The sequence below is a fragment of the Pteropus alecto genome, unplaced genomic scaffold (assembly GCF_000325575.1).
Source record: "Pteropus alecto unplaced genomic scaffold, ASM32557v1 scaffold61, whole genome shotgun sequence".
Taxonomy (NCBI): Eukaryota; Metazoa; Chordata; class Mammalia; order Chiroptera; family Pteropodidae; genus Pteropus; species Pteropus alecto.
The window spans coordinates 18,503,414-18,514,004 of record NW_006434835.1 but is presented as its reverse complement, the minus strand read 5'-3'; the positions used below and the strand labels follow the sequence as shown (position 1 = coordinate 18,514,004).

The 10,591-nt window shown below is 40.7% G+C and overlaps 1 pseudogene; it reads right to left on the bottom strand.

Annotated features, from left to right (window-relative positions):
- Positions 1-2,977: 2,977 nt before the first annotated feature.
- On the bottom strand, positions 2,978-3,091 carry LOC112478630 (annotated as a pseudogene).
- Positions 3,092-10,591: the final 7,500 nt, after the last annotated feature.

The following is a 10,591-nucleotide window of genomic DNA, read 5'->3' as shown; positions in this document are numbered from 1 at the left end:
CTTCTCACTGGGCTCAGAGGAAACTAATGCTGTTAGTCTACTCTGTTTTCTGCACTTTGCCCTTCTGAGCATCTGTTCCTACATCTATTTACCTAGAGTCTACCCTGACCTCCACTAGGGGGAGCCTCTTAACCTAAACAACCCCCAGATTGGTTCCTCATGGCTGACTGGCGTAGTCTCTGTCCTTATTTTGTATTGCTGGTCATTGGGGTTGGGGGTGGGATTGAGGCACTTGGGGTCAGTGTCCACTTCTGGCCTGTGGGTGGGGCAGCATCTTTAAGAAGTCTGTGATGGGGATCACTATTACAAGTGCCATATGAGTGTGGCTGTTGCCTGGTTTGGTGCAGCTCTTTTAAGAAACTGCCTCTGCCTTGGCAAGATACACCATATTACAAAGATCCCATTTTGTTTTCTCCTATTCTCTATAAACCCTGTTATCACCATTTGTCATTCCTTTTGTCACTTAATCTTTAAATCAGCTCTACCACCCTTTAGCTTTTTCTCTTTGATACTTTTGTCTCTCCTTTTTGGATTAGAATACCTGGAGAGCCTTCAGGGACATGCATTTATTTCATGACTCTGCATGGTCCCTGGAACCTTCTCTTGCTTCATGTGGCCAAAGACCAGCCCTAGCTTTGGTGTGTACTGGCTTTGAAAGCAAGGACTAAATAACCGTGGCTGGAATGATGGTTACCAGATGGGATAATACTGGTGATATTTGTTCCAAGGGCCCAACTGCTTGGCTAGTGTAAATGCTAGGTGATGTCGATGAACTTGATCACTGCCCAGGCTCCAGGGCCAAATTCAGCCCTCCAACTCTTCCTGTGATTTACCCTTATTGGGCATTTTTGAATCACTATAATGAGGATAAGGTACCAATACTTGGCACTGAAATTAAGTAGCTTTCCTAGCCTAGCCTAGGGAGTTTATTAACTAGAGGGAGAATCATTGACAGGCTCTTTTTTACCCAAGGCCTCCTACTTGGTTCTCCCTAGGCCATACCATCCAAGATCAAGAGCTTCTGCTACCTTGGAATGGACATAAAAAATTGCTTTTTGTTGTTATACATCCTAGATACTTATTCCTCTTTTCTACAACCCAGATCTACATCCTTTTTGTTAAGGTGATTGTAATCTGGCCTTTGGAAGATGGGAGAACAACTAATGACAACTATTTGAGAAAGGCTGACTTTGGAAAGCTAATAGCTATGATGTTGTTAGACTCCTTACTGTCTTTGGGGACATATTGCCATCCTGTGTTCACTTGCTTAATTATCACTAAGCAACCCAGTTTATTGTGTCAAAATGTTCCTTTGCTTTCTGTTTCACATTTGTCTTTAACTTTCTCAATTTCGATTAACTCCTGAAAACATTTCCTGCTAAGAATTCAGTTTGATTACTGTAGATTAAGTATCTGGGTTTGGCTTCAGAAGATCTGGATTCTAAGCCTTGCTTGGCTGGTAACCCAGTGTGAGCTTGGGCCATCCTGAGGAGGATGAGGATAGCTAGCTCTGGCTATCAAAAGAGAAGACTTACCAGAAGTCCCTTTACTTTTATGATACTTGTAGAGTGAATGTTAAATGAATGTGATTCATGTGGAAGAGAAAAAGAAAAATCAACAGGTTTTCTATATAAAGGGCCAGATAGTAAGTATTTAAAGCTTTCCAGGCCAGACAGTCTCTGTTGTAACAACTCAACTTGACTGAGTAACGTGAAAGCAGCCCCATACAGAATACATAAACAATAGGTGTGGGTGCATTCCTATAAAATTTCGTTTACAAAGAAACAGGCTTTGAGCTGGATTTGGTCCACAGGCTATAGTTTGCCTCTCTTTGCTGTAGACCCATTTAGTAGCTCTGAATTCTGATGTGTCATTCCTGTAAATTATTCTTTCAGGAACAGATCCTGCTTGGCCTTCTATGGTGAGAAAATAGGAAAGTCCATCTCTGTATATCCTTTTTTTGCCTTCCAGATGCAATGTCCTCCCTTCTCTATTCTGTCGGGTCCTTGGAGGCTGACGCTAGATGGCTTTATCAAGCAAATCCTTTTGCCCTCTGGCTTCTGGTTGATTTCATTGCTTTAGAAACAATGGCAGGAATTCAGAGCATGGGAGGAGAGTTGGGGTGCTTATTCCTGCCTTCTCTCTGCTGGCAGTGGTTTGAGGAGACTGAGTTCCTTTCCAATAGCCTCAGCTCACTGCAGCTTACAGTCCTTTTTAGATCCAGGACACTAGATTGTTTTTTGGCATGCTCTCTTTGCTCTTTTCATAATTTTGTAAATAGTGCCTTCATTAAACTTGCTTTTCTTACCTGCTTTAGAAGGGGCCATCTGTTTTCTGCCAGGTCCTTGACTCATGAACCATCCAAAGGAAGAAACACATAGCAGGGGCCAACTGCGACCTCACTCTATCACCATCCAAACCTGCCTATGATCCCAGCTCTCCAGAAGCAGCTTCAAAGTTCTTTTTTCGTTGAGACTTCGTGTTTTCTCTTTTCTCGATGGGAAGGTCAGATAAAAGAGGAAATAAGTTACCCAAGTGGTAGGTTGACAAAGAAGTGAAAGATTCTTTTTGTTTCTCAAATTCATAAAAAACAAGAATGGTGTCAGATTTTTTTGGTTCTAGATTCAGCCTTTTCACTCAGTAGCCTTGTGCTTTGGACAAATCATTTAACTTCTTTGAGCCTCAGATTGTTTATCTTTAAAATGAGTATAATAGTCTCTGCTATGTAAATTTGTATATTTGGTGTGACTACAACTTAATAAAGAGGAAAAAATCCAACAAACTAATTCATAGTACATGAAATCCTTTTTAAAAACCTTAAGCATGAATATCTATCGGTAGTCTTTTTCCTCCTTTTATTTCTCAAATTTAATAAAGGATTATTTTTATTATGAGAAAAAAGGAACAACGTAGGCTCTGTCGGACTCTACAAAGTGGCTCAAGAAGTAAAACAAAATGTTGTATTTTTTTTTTTTAACACCTACAGCACTTGGTATTCCTAGGTGGTCTCCCATCCAAGTACTAACCAGTCCCAACCCTGCTTAGCTTCCGAGATCAGATGAGATCGGGCACGTTCAAGGTGGCCGGAAACTAATGCTGTATCCGAATGTACTTTGAAAACTGCAAAGTGCCGTAAGGATTAGAATCACCGTTATTTATTTACCCTGTGGGTTTGAAACACTGTGGTTTGATGGGTCTCCCTTTGCTTGTCTAGAGGTGGCTCCTTTTGCCAGGCCTTTTGTTCCTGGGTCCCCAAAGCTCAGGGAGACAGTACTAGAGACTGGCAGAGACCCTGATGTTCTATTTCACTTCCACAGTACTACTCACCACTCAGGCTGACCCTTTCTCTTGGTCTGTCCTGATTTCTGCACCTTTTATTCCACCAGTGCCCTAAGGGATTCCAAAAGCACCTTCCACAGGTCCAGACTCCAAGGTCTTTTTGCCTTCTGCATGAGCTCAGACCCTGCTAGACAGAAGTATCAGGCACCAGTCTCTCCTTACCCCACATTCCTTTTGCCTGAGCTCCCCCTGTGCATGTGCCTTGGCACTCAAGCTTCTGAGGTAGGATGAGAGAATGGGGCACCATGGGCATTTTTCATTGTATATTCTTGTACACTTTTGGACAAAATTTTTCCTTTGGGCCTGTACTATGTGATGTGTTTCAGTATTTGCCTTCACTTATACCTCCCAAAGAAATGACTTTCAAATTGGTGGCCCTTGGAACAGAATTTTTCATTATATACACACGTGTATAGATAACGTAGAAGTTCCATTTTTCACCCTTCTCAAAGTCAGCCACTATCATGAAATGAATTTGCTTTTATCTTTTACATTACTGAAATGTTTTCTGATTTAGAAGTGGTAGATTGCATTTGTATTTATTTAATTGTTGTCGTTAACAATTTAAAATAAACATTTATATTCAAGCGTAGCATACTTATAGAAGTTGTACAAATCCTAAGTGTACAGCTTGATCAATAGTAGAGTGTCGGTGTGGTGGTGGGAGCAGTCCACCATAGCTTCAGGTAATAAGAGGGTTTATTGTCTGTAGGGAATTTAAAAACAAAAGAAAAGCAGTCAGTCTGCTTTTAATTATTGTTATGCACTGGATATTCTAAACCATGTCAGTGATAAAATAGTCACCCCTGCTGGGCAGACCACTCCTCTGGCCCCCCTACTTTGGTATACTTTTTCAGCTTGATAGCTATCACACAGTGAACACATCCACGAACCACTACCCATATCTAGATATGGGATCAACCAGTACCCTGGAGGACTCACCTGTGAGTCTTAGGATACTGTAGATTCATTGTACCTGTATTTTAATCTTATGTAAATGGAATTATATAGTACGTACTCTTTCAAGCTTGGCTTCCTTTGTTCACTATTATGTCTATGAAATTCATACATATTGTGTATAGCAGTAGTTTGTTCATTTCTTTTGATGTATCATATATCACTGTATGAATATACCAAAATGTACTTATCCATTTAATATTAAGATTGATTCTCTTTGGGGGCTTTTATGGACAATTCTACTGGGAATGTTCTTGTATGTGATGGTGCATGTGTGTAGGCATTTTATTGCCCATATCCCTAGAAATGTCAGTGCTCAGTCATAAAGTATGCGTATGTTCAATTTTAGTGGATATTGTCACGTTCTTAAAATGGTTATGCCAGTATACATTCCCACCAGCAACATATGAGAAATTCACCAACACTGTGTAGTCAACTCCTAAGATTTTAACCAGTCCAGAAGAAGTATAGTGGATCATATTGTGGTTTTTATGTGCATTTCCTTGATCTCTGATGAGTTTAAGACTTTCATGTATTTATTGGCCATTAGATATCTGTTGTGAAGTGCCTGTTTAAGTCTTTTGCTCGATTTTTTAATTGAGTTGTCTGTATAATTGGTTTATAAAAGTTATTTATATAGTGTGGGTAAGCTCATTTAAAAAATTTATATAGAATGCCTTTTCTTCAATCAATGTTGTGTTTTGAAGCACAGCAGTTTTTTTTTTATTATTAGTGTCAAGTATACAGTACATTGGTTAGATATTTATATAGTTTATGAAAAGATCACCCTGATTCCTCTCTCTTCCCTCTGGCTCTATACATAGCCATTACCTTACTGCTAACTGCATTCCCAATACCATGTTCCCCATCCCTGTGACCATCTATCAACTAGTAATTTATACTTTTTTAACCCTTCACCTCTTTCTCCCAGCACCCCCACCTCTCTCCCCTTTGGCCATCACCAAACTGTCTTCTATAGTTGCGTGTCTGTTTTCGATTAGTTTGTTCTTTCTGTTCCTTAGATTCCACATAGTAGTTTCTAATTTTAATATAGATCAGTATATCAGTTTTTTTTTTCATTATGGTTAGTACTGTTTGTGTCTTGTGTAAGAAATCTTTGTCAACCACTAAAGTTAATTCTCCTATGTTATGGTCTAGAAGCTTTATCATTTTGCTTTTTGTATTTAGATCCATAATCCATCTGAATTGATTTCTATGTATGGTGTGAGATAGGGGTCAATTTTTTTTCCATGCAAATTTCCAATTTACCTAGTAATTGTAGAGTGCTGATAGTAACCATCCTAATTTTGCTCTGAGTTTCAGAGGAAAAACTTTGAACAATTCACAGTTAAAAGCAGTGTTTGCTCTAGGGTTTTTGGTAGCTATCCTTTATCAGATGAAGGTCCTTTCCCCTATTGGCTAATAAGTTAGTTTTTTTCGTTTAAATCATGAATTGATGTTCATCATTTATTAAACTGATTATATTTGATCATTATTCTATTAAACTGGAAAATTACATTGATAAATTTTCAAAATGTTAAACCAACCTTCCTTTTTGGAATAAAACTCATTTGCTCTTAATGTTGTATATTCTTCTTGTGTATTGTATTTTAGTTGTTTTATGCTTGCGGATCTTGCCTTCATCCCCTTGAGGACAGGGGTTGGACGCTGCCTCACCACCCTCATCCTGCCCAAAATACTGAGCCCTTAGGAGATGCCCAATAAATTTATGTGGAGGTGAAGTACCATTAATTCAAGTAGAGCTGTTTTTCCTTCCTGAGATTCTACCAGTGGCTAATGAGCAGCTCAGGGATGCTAATGAAGGGCTTCCTTTGGTTGTCTCTTGTGAGTCAGCAAATGAGCTCTGTAACTTTGAGAGCCAGAAGTTAATTAGCGACTCAGTTTAGACAGATTCTGATGGAAATAACAGAATTTTGGTTGTCAGAGCAGAGTACTAAGAAGCTTTGAAGGTGAGGCCCGGATTGGGGATGGGAGGTGAAAAGCAGATGGAAACCAGAGCTAGGGTTTACAAATAGAAGTCAGTGCTGGAACTCTGTAAAGAAAACCAGTGGAGGCCGGGACACATGGCCTACACAGGAAGAGGAGTGGGCCCAACATCTGGGTATCACTGACATCAGAGGAGCTATGGATTCACAGCCCTTCTTTGTAGCAAAATAGAAGAGAGAAATGCAAGAGATGTGTACAGTGTGAACAGCTGAAGCAGAACACCTGCCATCAGGTGATGATGGATGAGGGATTTTAGGTGTCTTATGCTCCTTGTTCATTTTTCTTTGAGACAGGATGGAAAATCTAAAATCCCATCTGCTTATAAGTTTACTACAATAACCCAACGGATAAATAATTTGCTTGGCAATGCCATGGATAATGTTCTCCAGATGAAGTCAAATAGTCTGTAGACATCAGGCAAAGAAGAAAGATTGGGGCCGGCCTTGTCGAGTTGTGTAAATGATATGCACTGTAAGCACTGGACTTGAATGTGCTGGGCGTGCTCATGATCCTGGAGAGGCAACTTTAGCCAGAAAAAGTATCACTCACTCTCTTGGCTTAAGCAGTTACCCAATTAGGAGAAATGCCAAAAAACAGCCTATTGAAAGCTAAACTATTGCAAGACACCATGAGTAAAATATGTAAAATGCTACCAAGGCAGAAGTAAGGAAGCCTATAGAACAGGTGCAAAATAAAACTAACTTGCTGGGGAGATTTAGTTATGCTTCCTCTTAAATGGGTGTAATTTTCTCCCCACCTCGCATTATAAAAGCTCTGTCTTCTTTACCATTTAAGACCCAGAGATAGATATTCCCATCCTCTCTCCACCCAGATTTTAATAGTAGACTGAAGATGGAAAAGGGGTTCCTGATTCTTCCTTGTCCAGGTCAAGTGTTCCAGCCATTCTGTGTTCACCAAGAAACAGTACAGAATGGAATGACAACATATCAAAATTCTGCCCGGTTTAAACTCGTTTGTTGAAAGTTTAACTATTTGAATGAAATGTTCCTAATTTGCCATACTCATTTCTTATTGCAACAATAATAACACAATATGATGCCAGCTGGGGCTTTTGTAGCCTGGGGAAGGCCAAGCCTATCCTCACAATTTCTGTGGATTCTCATGGGCCCACTTTCATGGTCCTGAGCTGCACTGGAATGGTCGGAGGTAAAATGCAGCCTCATTATATACTCAGACACTCTATTTATACGAAGATGTTTTATTAGTAATTTTGCTACAGATATGAAGAGTAGTGGGAAGGGGTGTGATGGGGAGGGGCAGGGAAGTTGTATTCTGTCACAGCCTCGGACCATCTCTCTTTTCTACTCTCTCCCTCATGCTCTTCTTTGCCTTTTCTTTTAGAAATCCTTCTTCTTGTCACATGCAGAGAAATTTCGTCCCCTTCTCTCAGCCCCCGGTGCCTGCAATATTCATGCTATACAGATAGTATATTACTCCGGTGGGCTTCTCAAGGGAAGTTTTCCTGCAAGAGTCTCTCCCTAAGATCTGGTAGTAGCACTATTTAGACCCTTAGAAGTAGGTGTCATATACCCTTGTTTTATACTTCAGGAGACTGAGGCCTGGAATGAATTGCTTGCTGCAGCAGGGCCAGGATCCTACAAGAGGTTGCCTGACTCCAAATATCATGCTGTTTCCACTACCCCATGTTGCTTTTAAGGGCCCCTTATAAATATTTCAAAGCTCTTTATCTACATGATCTCTCCCATGGTCAGGTAGGAAGAGAGTACACTTTGTCTGCCTTGATACCATATTGTTGCACAGTATTTTTGTCCCCTTTATTAAAGTCTGCCAGTAACCCCTGTGAGTAGCCCCTTGTCTGTGAGTAACCCTTTGCCTGTGAGTAACCCCTTGCCCATGAGTAACCTCATTTTAAAAAAGAGAAAGCTGCAGTTTAGAGAGGGAAATGACTTGGCTAAAGCCCCAACACTGGTAAAAAGTATGCCTGAATCTCCAACCCAGGCCTCTGCCTCCAAATCCTTTGCTCCTTGTACCTCCACATGGAGGAAGCTCAAAGTGAAGGGTCTGAGGTTTGTTGAATCTTGGTGATTTCCAATTTGTTTTTTAAACTGGAGAACAATTAGGGATAATTAACTCAGTCACAGATGCAGGTTTATCCTGCACCTGTCCCCCAGCCCTCCCCTACCCGCTTGCCCAGCTCAGGTCGCAGTCTGTGTCTAATCTCCAGAAGCAACGAAGGACATTGCTTCCTGGGGCAGGCCAGAAGAGACCTGAAGTAGCTGGGCCTTCACATTTGTTTCTTTCCTTTCCCTTGGCTTTTTGTGGAATTAAGCCTATCATTAATCAGGCTGTGAAGCAAAGGAAATATAAAAACTGCCTTAGAAAGAACTCATATTTATTTAAAATTGAAAAAAAGAACAAAAAACAAAACTCAGTCCAGAAAAGACTGAAACATATTCCCAATATACTGAATTTGATTATCTTGCTGAACAAGGGGATGTAGTCATTTAAAATTAAAGTTTAGATATTTGGCTTTAGAAACAATTTGTTTGATGAGCCCCCACCAACAGCAGTAGTGAGGTTTCCTTTATCTTCTCTCTCTACATTCCGAGGTGCTTGTTAATTGTTCTAATTGTTCAGTGTCACTGTTTCACAAGGGCTGGGCAGGGGATGGAGTCAGAGAAGTCCAACACAACCCCTTCGCGTGGGTTCGAACAAGGCTTTTCATTTGAACAAGGGAGACTTGTGTTTCTATTCTTAGAAGTGACCACCAGACCACCCTCTTTGCAATATACTCCAGCCTAGTTGCTTGTAAATACTCCAGATACTCCAGCCCAGTTGCTTTTGACTTCAGTGATGTCAGTCAGAAGCATAACACTTATTCAACAGGAAGCAAAGACAAATACATCATTCAGACAGTAGAACAGAATGGAGGAGAGTAGGAAGCAGAAGATACTATTATTGTTCTCCAGGGCAGCTCATAGAGGAGAAAACCTGGCAATGAATGCACAGGAAGCAGTAACTGGTGGATATAATCCTGACAATATGAACACTGGGACATATTGTTCAGTGCTTTCAGTTGCATTGCAAAGTGAAATCCTAGTGGACGAGGGACTACTGTTTCTGTGAACGCATGCCCTCTCCTTCCTTGCACTGCAGTGTTCACAACAGTGTTCTTTCACCCTGCTTCCAAATTAATTTTCCTTCTGTGCAGTTCTGATTGTGTCGTTTTCTTGTTTAGAAACCTGCAGGGGCTCCCTCTTGTCTAACAGAGTAGATGGAGTTAACTGAGCATTCAAGTTTGCTTTTACTGTCTTCTCCTTGACTTGTTTTTTGACCCATGGTACATGCTTTCCTTCTTGCACCCTGCATTTCAGCCGGATGGAACTATTGTGTTCCCCACACCTGCTTTCCCTTCTTTTTCAGTTCATGTCTTTCTTTCCTTCCCCAAATGCCCTAAATTCTGTCTTTACTGCCACTCCTTTTCATGATTTTAGAGCCCTGGTGAAATGATACTTCCTTTTTTGATTCCTCTCCCCCAACTAGACACTCCCTTCTTCCTCCTCTGGGCTCCCCACAGTACTGTGTCTTTTTTGCCATAATACCTGTCACCTTCTACTTTGTATTATAGTTGCTTGATAGGGTTTCTTTTCTGCATACCTTACCTTATATGTTCTTGGAAGCAGGGGTGTTATTTCTTGTTCTACTCTGGAGTCAGGCAGGATGCCTTGGGCAGAGTAGGCAACCAAAAATGTTTGATAGGTGAATAAATGAATGAGTGAATGAATAAGGTTTATTGAGGCAAAGGTTAGCAGTCTGTTGCCCAGTTTGGCACTCAGTGGTTTTATCTATCTGTCCTTTTCTTCCTTATCTGTTTTCCCCTTTTACTTTTTTCTCTTCTACTTTCTCCTTTTCTTTTTCATTTCACCTGTCCCCAAGCTGGGCATACCCCATTTCTCCAGGTGCTAATTTCCTAGCTACAGGAGGAGTTTTCCAAGGTCCAAACAGCTTTTAAATAAGAACAACAAAGAAAGTGTAAACTCAACATGGTCTAGTATCAGGCAAGTAGGGACTTTTTTCCATATGATGCTTATTTGCTTTGGAGATTACTATTTGAAAATACACATTTCCTCTCCCTTCTGGGAAGTAATGATTGCTCTCTCCTGACCAGTGTCTTTGCTTACCTCCAGTGGAGGGTTACACATGGAGGAGGCATGCGGGCACAGCACTGAAGAGCAGCCAAGCCTCTCTTCTTGCTAAGAGTCCTCTACAAACCCACCTCCCTGTGTGGCCGATTAGTGGACATAGT